The sequence below is a fragment of the Schistocerca americana genome, chromosome 3 (assembly GCF_021461395.2).
Source record: "Schistocerca americana isolate TAMUIC-IGC-003095 chromosome 3, iqSchAmer2.1, whole genome shotgun sequence".
NCBI lineage: Eukaryota > Metazoa > Arthropoda > Insecta > Orthoptera > Acrididae > Schistocerca > Schistocerca americana.
In genome coordinates this window covers 102,605,276-102,618,850 of record NC_060121.1, presented here as the reverse complement: position 1 = coordinate 102,618,850, position 13,575 = coordinate 102,605,276, and the positions used below count along the sequence as shown (strand labels likewise).

General features: G+C 47.0%; 1 non-coding gene across 1 annotated transcript; it reads right to left on the bottom strand.

The window, feature by feature from the left end:
* Window positions 1-390: 390 nt before the first annotated feature.
* Window positions 391-465, bottom strand: Trnas-cga. The gene has a single exon. It is a non-coding gene; the product is annotated as a tRNA-Ser (tRNA).
* Window positions 466-13,575: the final 13,110 nt, after the last annotated feature.

Genomic DNA, 13,575 nt, shown 5'->3' with positions numbered 1-13,575 from the left:
GGCAGAGCAGTTCCGCGAGTGAGGCTCTGGGAAAGTCCCTGGCGAGTCCGCCGGACTGCCGAGTCTGTCTGTCTGCGTAATGAGTGGGCCGGCGAGTCGAGGTCCAGTCCGGGGCGAGGTCGCGACAGTGACAGATCGTGTTCGCCGGTCTGACGCGGCCCCGCCGTGCGATAGTGATCGACCTCCGTCATCAGTAGAGGGCCGAGCTGTCGGGCGCCCAGCCAGATGAAAGGAGCACACGGCAGGGCTCTGTTACGGAATCCTCTACTGCTCCTCGCTACAGCTGATCATTACAGGGAGACAATAAACTCCTCATAAGTTCCACAATGAGATTTTCACTCTGCAGCGGAGTGTGCGCTGATATGAAAGTACCTAGCAGATTAAAACTGTGTGCCGGACCGAGACTCGAACTCGGGACCTTTGCCTCTCGAGGGCAAGTGCTCTACCGACTGAGCTACCCAAGCACGACTCACGCCCCGTCCTCACAGCTTTACTTCTGCCAATACCTCGTCTCCTACCTTCCAAACTTTACAGCTCTCCTGCGAACCTTGCAGAACTAGCACTCCTGAAAGAAAGGATATTGCGGAGACATGGCTTAGCCACAGCCTGGTGGATGTTTCCAGAATGAGATTTTCGCTCTGCAGCGGAGCGTGCGCTGATATGAAACTTCCTGGCAGATTAAAACTTTGTGCCGGACCGAGACTCGAAGTCGGGACCTTTGCCTTTCGCGGGCAAGTGCTTCTGTAAAGTTAAGGGATTAAAACAAGAGACAAAATGACCGTGGCTGGCTGTTCACGAGAATAAAAAAGTTATGCCAGCCACTCTGCGACATATTAAAACTTCCAGCGTAAAAGCCCTAGGTTACAGAACACAGACGGACGAGTGACATGCGCTAAAGGTAGAATTATAAAACCAACCATCACGCATAAAACGTAAAACTAAATCAGCCGATGAGCCGTTGTCAGCTAAAATTAACGGTAAAGAGTCCGGTAACCGAAGATTTTGTCGCAGGGCAGCCAAAGCAGGACAGCGCAACAGAATATGGGCCACTGTCAACCGGGTGCCGCACTGACAATGAGGGGGGGTTCTTCACGGATCAGGAGATAGCCGTGGGCCACCCAAGTGTGGCCAATGTGGAGCCGACAGAGAGCCACTGAGTCCCGGCGAGAGTCCAGAATTGGTTCAAATGGCTCCGAGCACTATGGGACTTTACATCTGAGGTCATCAGTCCCCTAGAACTTAGAACTACTTAAACCTAACTCTCCTAAGGACATCACACACATCCATGCCCGAGGCAGGATTCGAACCTGCGACCGTAGCGGTCAGGCGGTTCCAGATTGCAGCGCCTAGAACCGGTCCGCAACAGGGCCGGCGGCGAGAGTCCCTCATGGAGGACCTCCACACATTCATAGTCTCGTTAATGGCACGCAGTTCGTTGTGCCATTCCGTCTCCCTAAGCCGAAAAACCTTCCGGCGTAATAATACTGAACGCAGGTCAGTTTCGGAGATGCTGATCTCCAGAAGTGGCTTCTGCGTAGCCTATTTGGCCAGCCTATCAGCAGGCTCGTTGCCTGGAATTCCGACGCGTCCTGGGGTCCAGACAAACAGCACTAAACGACTGGACCGTTCCAGGGCATAGACGAATTGCTGGATGGTCGCTACCAAAGGATGGCGAGGGCAGTACTGGTCGATAGCTTGTAGGCTGCTCAGCGAGCCACTACAGATAAGCATGCGTGGAGTGAAGCTTTTTTATTATTTATGTGGCCTTGTTGTGTGAAAACGACATGGAAGGTGATCCCAGTAAAATCAGGATTCCGTAACATATACCCGTTACGTTTATTTCGGTATGAAAGATGTACACAGAGAATAACAATGAATCATCGGGGAGATTGGAGACCGATATGCAAGAACTTAGAAAAAATGCTGTTTTGCAGGCATCTTCAAGCGAACCCTCGGCAGTATTTTTCAAGACTGGGAATCTTCTTTTTAAGTTAAGTGTAATATCTCGTTATATGTTTAACAGCCTTGCTAACTAGATTCTTATTAGTACTGCGACGTATCTGTAGTCCAACTCTTTAGCTTTGCATGTAACTTACGATGTAGCTGTTTATTGCAGGCTGTTTTGCTTCTCAGTGAAAGTAAGGATATGGCGAACACCTCTCTCTCTCTGTTCTCCACAGCATGCCTCTTGTTGTCGTGCAGTGGCACTGCTATTAATAACACAAGTTCTTACGTAGCCCAGTCTCTGGCTGGTGCAAGACCGCTTAAGTGAACGGTCCTGCGCCGAAAAGTAATGCGACCCTCTTAACCGCAGCATTAACCGTTCCGTAATTTGCATTTAACTCCAGTATATCCTTGCAGGGCCGAGGTCGTTTCACCGAACTGGCATCCCATTCACTTGCTAGGAGACACAAGGGAGCGCACTGCCACACCCTCTGGCCAGATCTCGCGAGAGAGATGCCGTCAGGAGACAGCATCTTCTGTAGATGCCAAGCTTTATTCCCAAGTCACGCACGAAGCACTGCAATTTCAACTCTTGTGGGGTCCAGCCCAAGAGGTACTGTGCTAAATAGTGGATGAATGGGTTAACTTTATCTGCTGCTATGTACCAACCACTTATATATGAAATTTATACGGTTGTACTCGGTGTTAACATGTATGCGATATTATATTATATTTGTTTACTGTATTAGTTCTAGCGTTGAAGATGGTCGCTCAATGACCGAAATCTAAATCTGCTACAATAAACACGTGATGCGACTAACTGTTATACCTTCTTTCACCAATTCATAAACTATACAGGAGGCACGAAGTACAGACAGGAGACAACGACAACATGTCCCAAATTGGTTCAATTGGCTCTGAGCAGTAGGGGACTTAACATCTGTGGTCATCAGTCCCCTAGAACGTAGAACTACTTAAATCTAACTAACCTAAGGACATCACACACATCCATTAATGCGTCATTATGAATTTCTATGGTAGCATATTTGCACGCCGCACATGTGATAATCTTAAGCGAGACAGGCACATTGACTAGCACTAAACAACCAGGAGGGCACTTGCGAGTTTTCCGTCGATACGTAGCGCGGTGTGAAGTGCTGCTTATACACAATGAAGCGCCAAAGAATGTGTTATAGGCATGCACATTCAAATAGAGAGGTATGTAAACAGGCGGAATACAGCGCTGCGGTCAGGAACGATTATACGACAAATGTGTGGTGCAATCGTTAGATTGGTTACTGCTGCTACAATTGCAGGTTATCAAGATTTAAGTGAGTTGCAACGTGATGTGGGCGCACGAGCGATGGAACACAGCATCTCCGAGATAGCGTCAAAGTGGGGGTTTTCCCTTACGACCATTTCACGAATGTATCGTGAATATCAGGAATCCGGTAAAACACCGAATCTCCGACATCGCTGCGGCCGGAAAAAGATCATGCGAGACGGGACCAACGACGACTGAAGAAAATCGTTCAATGCGACAGAAGTGCAACTGTTCCGCAAATTGCTGCAGATTTCAATGCTGGGCCATCTACAAGTGTCAGCATCGAAACATTCTACGAAACATCATCGATATAGACTTTCGGAGCCGAAGGTCCATTCCTGTACCTTGAAGCTTTTCGCCTCGCCTGGAGCCGTCAACACCGAAATTGGACTGTTGATAACTGGAAACACTTTGCCTGGTCGGACGAGTCTCGTTTCAAAAATGTATCGAGCGGATGGACGAGTATGGAGAAAACCTCATAATGCATGGACCCTGCATGTCAGCAGGGGACCGTTCAAGCTGGTGGAGGCTCTGTAATGATGTGGGGCGTGTGCAGTAGGAGTGATATGGAACCCTTGATACGTCTAGATACGAGTTTGACAGGTGACACGTACGTAAGCATCCTGTCTGATCACCTGCATCCATTCGTGTCCATTGTGCATTCAGACGGACTTGGGCAGTTCCAGCAGGACAATGTGACACCACGTACTCCCAGAATTGCTACAGAGGGCTCCAGGAACTCTCTTCCGAGTTTAGACATTTTCGCTGGCCACCAAACTCCCCATACATGAACATTATTGAGCATATTTCGGATGACTTCCAACGTGCTGTCCAGAAGAGATGTCCACCCCCTCGTACTCTTACGGATTTACGGAAAACCCTACAGGATTCATGGTGTCAATTCCCTCCAGAACTAGAATGAGATTTTCACTCTGCAGCGGAGTGTGCGCTGATATGAAACTTCCTGGCAGATTAAAACTGTGTGCCCGACCGAGACTCGAACTCGGGACTTTTGCCTTTCGCGGGCAAGTGCTCTACCATCTGAGCTACCGAAGCACGACTCACGCCCGGTACTCACAGCTTCACTTCTGCCAGTATCTCGTCTCCTACCTTCCAAACTTTACAGAAGCTCTCCTGCGAACCTGAAGGTCCCGAGTTCGAGTCACGGTCGGGCACACAGTTTTAATCTGCCAGGAAGTTTCATACCCTCCAGAACTACTTCAGACATTAGTCGAGTCCATGCCACGTCATGTTACGGCACTTCCGCGTGCTCGCGGGGTCCCTACATGATATTAGGCAGGTGTACCAGTTTCCTTGGCTCTTTAGTGTAGTTATGTTGGAACGCGTGGGTGCCGACTGCCGTCTCACACCGTGCTACCTCAAATTTTATGGGAGAGATCGCTACATACTCATGCCCTAAGCAACTATTTGCAATCATAATTGCTATATTCCTGCAGTACATGCCTGGTGGTTAAGTCATGATTAGATGGTGTAAATCTTTTGGACTTGCTACGTGGTCCGATTGAAATCGGACTTAGTTTTCTTTCTGATCAATTTATAATTGCATTTGCACATCAACAGTAATATGCTCGTGAACTTATTTTATCCGTGAGCATATGTGGTATTCAGTCCACCTCTCACGGGATAACATACGAGCACACTTGTTGGGCAACATTGCTTTCCTCAATAGAGTAAAAATATTCAGTATCATGGTCCTTTGTGTAAAGTCTACTGACGTTTGCAGGCTTCTGCACCATATTTGAAGCTGTTTCAGTCATATGACACTTGTAATGAGAACTAGTATCCGCTGTATCGTAGGGTTTATCCACTTCTACGGTCCAGCCATGTCTCTCGGGTTACCTAGTCGGCAGACGTCGACAGCACGAGAACATGTTTACATCAAGGCTTACGGAAGGCGCTAATCAGGCCAGGCTGCGCCGATGTCACACACTGCTTCCTTACGGCGGTAACGAGTGCTGAAACAGAGTGGGACGGCTATACCTCCACTCGGATGGTATTTAGGAAGCCGCACGCCCTCACGACGGGCAGTCTAGTCAAGTTACGAGAGGACAAATGAAGTAAAATGAGGCGTTCGGCAGTCAACCGCAAGTTGCAGCTATAGCACTAACTCTGACTTTTCTGCGAGTTATCAAGAACTCAGCAGTAATCTGCGAAACGCCAACGAGCTGCCAACTAATGGCCATTTGAATTACCACTATCTTCGTGTGTCCCTCAAGTTATCTACTATGCTCCACGAATGTTTACTGACAGGACGTCGCCCCTGGAGTGTATCTAGAATCCAGGATGTGTAACCCATTTTATTTGGACTTTGCGTGTAAGTTATCATCAGAGGACGTGTGTGTTTTACGTTTCGACTTCTCATGCGAGTAGAATTTTGCGTACTGAGCCTTGAATAAATGCGGCGACTTTTATTGGTTCTGTCACTTGTTGTGTAGCCACGTTAATAAACTGACCTTTACTTTGCATTTTTACTGCATATCGTGCTGACAGTCAACAGTATCCATCCGATTATTTTATAAAGAATGGTTCAAATGGCTCTGAGCACTATGGGACTTAACTTCTGAGGTCATCAGTCCCCTAGAACTTGAACTACTTAAACCTAACTAACCTAAGGACATCACACACATATATGGCCGAGGTAGGATTCGAACCTGCGACCGTAGCTGTCACGCGGTTCCAGACTGTAACGCCTAGAACCGCTCGGCCACTCCGGCCGGTGATTATTTTATCGAATATTCCTCTGATTCCTACTGGAACCACGAGGATTTGCATGTTCTGCACCTGCAAGCCCTTGTCCTGTTTAATGGTACCAGCAAACAAACGGTGCACAAACCTCATAGTAGCACATAGTACCGTTATACATTACGTGTGCCGGCGTAAGCTGTCCCCAGCATACCGGTCACCAAAGATGAAGCATCAAGACCGGTTAGTAGGCGCTGGATCAACCACGCCTATCACGAGAGACGCCAGAGCCACATCCACAAGCAGCAGGCCGCCATCGCCCTCGACAGCATATATTTAGGTCGCCGCCGCTGACCGGAGGGACTCACTCACTCAATCATCAAGTTAGGCGTCTGTCAGTTTAGTCGCAGAGCGGGTTTAGTTCATTATAGGCTACGGCAATACATAGTGACCTGATTAGCGACTGTAGTGGGACTGCTACCGAATGAGCTTGTACCACAAACGTGGACGCTACTCAGGTTAAGTAAATGTGCCAGTTCACGTAAATAGAGAACCGTATTAATCCACGTGTGCATTTGTGTTGCAGAAAGTGGATACCGGCCACCCATAACATCATCTCCCCTTGCTTCCTTGCGATGCAAGACTCTACATTACGTAATCTTTCAGCACCTTCAGTAAGTACTTGTGTCGCAGACTGGTAATGAACGTAGTTCCGCCTGCAGCTCTATTTTCGGATCAGTTCTCACAGCACGATTCAGTTAAACGTTCTTCACTATTCATACATTAGCGAATATAATGTGAAAGTCAGATTCAGTGTTATTTCAGTTTCCACAAACTGCGTAAACGTATGCATTGATTTGGTGTTTGTCTACGAGACGAACCAATTTTGCGCTAAAGACACTTGAACTTTGCAAATTTCCCCTGATAATATTAGCTTATGGTTTCCTTCAGACGCAAACGAATATGTTTTACGTTGCGCCTTCTAAAGTTCATCGATGCGTCCAAGTCACGTACAAGGAGACGGCGCCTTCTCCTCATAACCGATTTCGTCTTAATTTGTGACGTATACAGCGCTTGGCCAGAAATGACAATGACAGAGGTGCAAACTCCAGATGGCCAAGCGTTTAGGAAAAAAAAAAAAACACTTATGCTGCAGGTCGGGAGAGGCATGAGCCATTTGTGTTGAATTATTTTCCAGGCGGCAGCTGGCGCAGCGGAAAGAGATCAGCACTGTACTCCGAGGGTCGTGGGATCGAATCCCTATGCCGAAACTTCTTTTTATTTTCAGTTTCTTACGTTACCTACAGAGCACATAAACCGAAATAATGCTCGGTATATTGTCTTTGTTAATATTTTCATAAAATGAAAAGCAAAGGAAAATTCGGAACTGGAAATAAGTTTCCAGGTAGGAATTGTAAAGCTTACACGAGAAATTCGTTTATAAAATTACTAGGCCGTGCTGAAAGGTAAAGCTACTAAACTTTTTATCTGAAGCTTTTTAAATGAAGCAAGCATTATTAATGTTCTACATCTTTCTTCTTCGTATCTACATATTTGCAGTCCTCTCCCGCTGCAGAGCTCGGGATTGTAGTATGCAGCGTGGGTGTGTAACTTAACTACTTCTGTGCGTGAGAAAAAGCCTGCTGTAATTTAGTTTCGAATTTGAAGAGTTCGTCCATCCATGGAGCGAACCGTGCTTCAGCAGGACGATGCCAGACCACACACGAGCGCTGCGACATCTGCAACAATTCGACACCTTGGGTTCATGGTCATCGATCACACTCCAGACAATCCCAGTCTGGTCCCATCCAATTTACACATGTCTCCAAAATTTAAAGAACACCATCAACTTCAGTTTGATAGTGATGATGCAGTGCTAGCAGAAGTGAGGTTATTGTTACCTCAACAAAATCAAATAATCTACAGTGACGGTATCAACAAACTGGTCTCTTGTTGGGAGAAATGTGTTCATCACCAGGGTGGGTACGTTGAGAAATAAATGTGTAGGCATCCGTATATACAATGTTAATAACGCCATCCGTATATACAATGTTAATAACGCTTGTTGTGTTCAAAAAGCTTTAAGAGTTGTCACATAAAAAACCCAGAGGCATTACTACTCAGCACGTGCTCCTAGGTACTTTATTATTTTCCGGTTGAGAATTTACACGTGGCGGGTAACGTTCATCGTAAAAATAGGAAAAGTCTTAATTTCCTCGACGTCTTGCATACATTATAAACGCTGTATTTTTATAATTACATGGTTGTGATAAAATGTCTATACAAACACAGACTTCGCTTACATTTACAAAAGGCTCCCTCTCATCGCATAGTTTGGCAGCAAACCACGAGTTTTGTTTTTCCGCCAAATGTTGACGAGGATAACTGGTGACGTTCGATGGAATGCACTTTTCTGCAGTCTCCTCGAGATGTGATTTCTTTTTCCCTCTCCATGAAGTAAGAGGAGTTCTGAAGCTTTCTGATCAAATTCTTTAGTTGACGAGAAAACTGGACATCGCAGGGTTACACTAGTGGAGTGCATTTGGGGTTGGGAAGGGAGGGAGGGAGAGGGGAAATTAACACTACTGAATGGCAGTGCTTCTACATCTTGAAACATCTCTTCGTGTAGTTGTAGAGCTGCTTGTCCTCCGCAAGAGTCAGTTGACAGAAGACATTTGTTGTTTTGCACATGGGGTTTCATCACATCAAATACATATTATATTAATACATGTGAAACGTCCCCTCAGAAAAATTATACGTGACTGTGCTTAAACTGACACACAATATTTTTTTAGCGTAACGCAATCTGACTTTCAATAATCCCTACAAGAGAATGGCCCTGACTACATTAACCTATACGTTTCACAAATCACTTACCTCACAAAAATCTTCGTAACTCGAACTACTGCAATACAGCGAGCGCCACTACAGCCAGCTAAATAAAAGATTCAAACTATTGAATGCACTAACTGCTGATAGGCAAAGTTAGCAAATGAAAGATTTTGGTAGAGAACAAACAATGTATTTACCTTAATAGTGTTCAAAAGTCATAATACATATAGCAGTTCATGACATCCATTCTTACAAATGAACTGTTTCTGATCCGCTCTCAAAAATCCGCCATCTCACTTCCCCACATCCACCATTGCTGGCGGCTCACCTCCAACTGCGCTACGCTACGCGCTGTTAACATTCAGCTGCCTAACACTTCAATGGCAGACAACAATGCAAACTAGCCACAGACTGCACACAGCACAGCCAGTGATTTTCATACAGAGCGCTACGTGGCGTTACCAATAAGAAAACCTAAACAGCCTACTTACACATGTAATTAATTTTACATAATTATGTATATATAATACATATAATTATAATTACATTATATATTAATACATATATAAATAGATATATTGAGCATTATCTCGGTTTATTTACAGTGTAGTTAGTGTAAAATTAAAAAAAAAACTCTTCATAGGGATTGGATCCTACGACTCTTGGGTTACCGTCCTGTATTCTTTCCTCTGAGCCACCAACCGCTGCCTGTGATCAATCCTAACAGGAAGGACACGTGCCTCGCCCGTTCCGCCCCCAAAATACTATTTTTCCTAACGCTTAGGCATTTGAGGTCTGCATTTCTGCCACTTTAATTTCTGCTCAAGACCTGCATTATTACATGTTTGGACGAAATCGATGAAGCACGGACCCCTTGTTAGATTCAGATGCTTTATATCAAAGGATTACCTAAAAAAGGCTATGGATCAGTAAAAAGGTGCTCCAGAGTTTTGGTCTGAATATTTAAGGTATTGTGGTGTCACCGCCAGACACCACACTTTCTAGGTGGTAGCCTTTAAATCGGCCGCGATCCGTTAGTATACGACGGACCCGCGTGTCGCCACTATCAGTGATTGCAGACCGAGCGCCGCCACACGGCAGGTCTAGTCTAGAGAGACTCCCTAGCACTCGCCCCATTTGTACAGCCGAATTTGCTAGCGATGGTTCACTGTCTACATACGCTCTCATTTGCAGAGACGACAGTTTAGCATAGCCTTCAGCTACGTCATTTGCTACGACCCAGCAAGGCGCCATATTCTTCAAGAATGTATTCGGAACAGATAATATTGTGAATCACGTACCGTCAAGAGCAACGTTCGTCATTAATGGATTAAAGATAAGTGTCAAACTAATTACGTCCGCTTTGTGAATTCTAATTCCTTGTCACGTTCCAGACCTCACGTCAGTATAGTTCTTCCCTCCTCACGCCAGCCTGCGTGAGTTAAAACGGGTGCATTTCGGCCTCCTCTAGTAACAAGGTGTTGGCTCTTCTGCCAACACAACAAGTAGCCTGTAATTAGAAGGTAACTGTTAGCTTTCAACCTCCAGACTCGATCTGAGTACCACCAAATTGAGAGCCTCTCCATTGGCGTGTAGCAGCGGCGTCATGCTCGGGGACGTGTGAGGAACTCGGTAACGCACGCGAAAAAAGCTAGAAGCGTCAGTGAGAGGTAAGTGCAGCGGCTGAGCGACGCTGCCTTTCACCCGCCGCAGTCACTGACCTGCCGCAACCCATCCTGGATGCGCTGCGCCGACACCTGTGGCGGGGGCGGCGCCGCCCTGCGCGTCCTGCCCGTTTACGACCGCCGAGCGCGGAACGGCAGAGGGGTCTGGCGTGCTGCCACAGGCGGGGGCTGACCGACGTGTCCGGCGACGCCTACTGTGCACGTGAATGCTTCAGTGTGGCAGTCTGCCCAGCTGACATCAGGAAGCAGAGTTGCGCCTCATCGGGCGCTACCGGACTGTCCCCACGGAAAAGGTCCTACAACAGTTTACGATCTACCTTAGAGCGCTGCCACCTGTGTTACCCGGACGCATGTCTCTAGCGTGCATGGCAGAGCGCGCTCATTGAGCGACGCGATACTACAAGTTTTAAGAGTATTCGTGATTCTTTATATGACCGTAGCCTATCTGCGATTAGTTTTGTTTCCATGAAGCCTCACTCTAGAGCGCATCACACTTCTGGCACCAACTGAACAAGCTCAAATAATTAAGGTGCATATGACTGAACTGGTCGCCTTCCTTTCAGTGACTGACTGTATCGTTGACCTGCCAGCACGACCAGGAAGTGTGTAACAGCACGACTTCCGAGAATTCCGAGAACAGCTTAGAAAAACGTAATTACTGAGGTGACAAACGTCATGTGATATCGTCTAATATTATGTAGGACCTTCATTTCCTCGTCGTAGTGGAGCAAATCGACGAGGTACGGACTCAATATGTGTTATATGGGATTCAATGTCGGACGACCTGGAGGGCCAAATCACTCGTTCGAAGTGTCCAGAATGTTCTTCAAGCCAATCGTTAACAGTTGTAACCCGCTGACATGGCGCATTGTGATCCACATAGATTCCGTCATTATTTGGGAACATGATGTCCATGAAATGGCCTCAAATGATCCGCAAGTAGCCGAACATCTAGAGGACCCGGTCCACTCGATGTAAACACAGCCCACACCATTATGGGCCCACCAGCAGCTTGCACAGTGCCTAGTTGATAACTTGGGTCCATGGTTTCGCACGGTCTCGGCCACACTCGAACCCTACCATCAGCTCTTACCAACTGTAATAGGGACTCATCTGACGAGGCCACGTCTAGAGTCCAACCGGTATGGTCACTAGCCCGGAGAGGCGCTGCAAATGTCGTGCTATCAGCAAAGGCACTCGCGTCGGTCGCCTGCTGCCATAGCTCACTGCCGCCATATCTCACCACACTGTCCTAATGGGTAAGTTCGTCGTACGTCCCACGCTGATTTAGCCGGCCGGTGTGGCCGTGCGGTTCTAGGCGCTTCAGTCTGGTACCGCGTGGCCGCTACAGTCGCAGGTTCAAATCCTGCCTCGGGCATTGATGTGTGTGATGTCCTTAGGTTAGTTAGGTTTAACTAGTTCTAAGTTCTAGGGGACTGATGACCACAGATGTTAAGTCCCATAGTGCTGAGAGCCATTTGAACCATTTGAACCACACTGATTTCTGCGATTATATCATGCGATGTTGCTTCTCTGTTAGCACTGAGACTTATACGCAAACGCCGCTGCCCTGAGTCGTTAAGTGAAGGTTATCAGCACCACATTGTCCGTGGGGAGAGGTAATGCCTGAAACGTGGTACTCTCGGCACGTATTTGACACTGTGGATCTCGGAATATTGAATTTCCTGAAGATTCCGAAATAGAATGTGCCATGCTTCTAGTTCCACTTACAATTTTTCGTTCACTGTTAATTCCTGCCGTGTGGCCACAATCACATCAGAAACCTTGCTACGTGAATCACCTGACTACAAATGGCAGCTCCGGCAATGCACTGGCTTTTACATCCTGTGTGCGTGATGCTACCGCCGTCTGTGTACGTGCATTCGCAATCCCACGACTTTTGTCACGTCATTGTAATCCGTGTGTTTATATATGACAGAATGACGAAGGAATAGTGCGAGATGGCGTAGTCTTGAAGGCGCTGTTCAAAAGTCTGTCTGCACGGCCAGATTTACTTTCCGTGTTTTCCGATTAAGACGAATGCCAGGAGGGACACTTTCGATCTCTTTTTCGATGTTTGTCGTAGCAGAAATTGCGATTCGACTCTGTTGACTTACCATATTGTCGGCAGCGAAAAATTAAACCACAAATTTGTATTCCATAACAACTAAAACACGAATTTCCCACGAGGAAATGGAAGTTCTTAAAATTAAGAATGGGCGTATTAAGTAAACACATTATGAACGTGTTTGATAGTCAAGAAAAGGTTGAGTTGCATAGTGTTGTTGGGTGGATTCTAAGGTGTATGACCCACCCCCCTCCACCCACCCCTTTCATCCTTCGCCCCTGCACCACGATTCAGGAACCTTTCCTTTCCTTGCGTAGTACCAGCTCCTTTCGTCAGCTAGCTGCGAGTGTATGACTGTTTACTGCACGCGACTATTCCACGCACTTGTTGCTGAATGAATACTTTGGTACCTCGGAACTGAGGCAATCACACAGAAGAACAAATCACGGTGTCAAATTTTGTGATGGTCGAGGCCAGCCGACATAATGAAACAAGGTAACAACGTGCCCAGAAAACATTGGTCAGAGGATTCCCAGGGAGCGACGAGGTGTATGGACCGCTGTGAAATCTTGTTTGCGATCATATAGTCTTTGAACCATGGCGTTGACCATTCCGTCAACGATAAGGACACCAGTGACAGAGCGTAAGTTGAGACAAGGGGAAAATAAAACGCAAAGTCTGTTGTACAAGCCCGTGAGCGGGTCATTGGCCCGACTGCTACCAGACGGCACACTCTCTTCGCCACGACACTAGCAGGGAGAGGGTGGCGGACCTGTCGCCCAGACCGGCTTTGGCCCCCGGGAGAGATCCCCTACTCATTTGACGACAGCCTGAGGGGGACCTCGGGCTATCCCGGAGGGACTGGAACGAGGAAAAAATCTTCCCCCACCCGGGAGTGAACCGAGACATCCCGGCCTGCAGTCAAGTACTATAGTTGCTAGACCGCAACTGTCAATAGTCGAGACGTAGGGAAAAAACTGCATTTGTCCTTTTAGAAGGAACCACTCCGACGTTTGTCT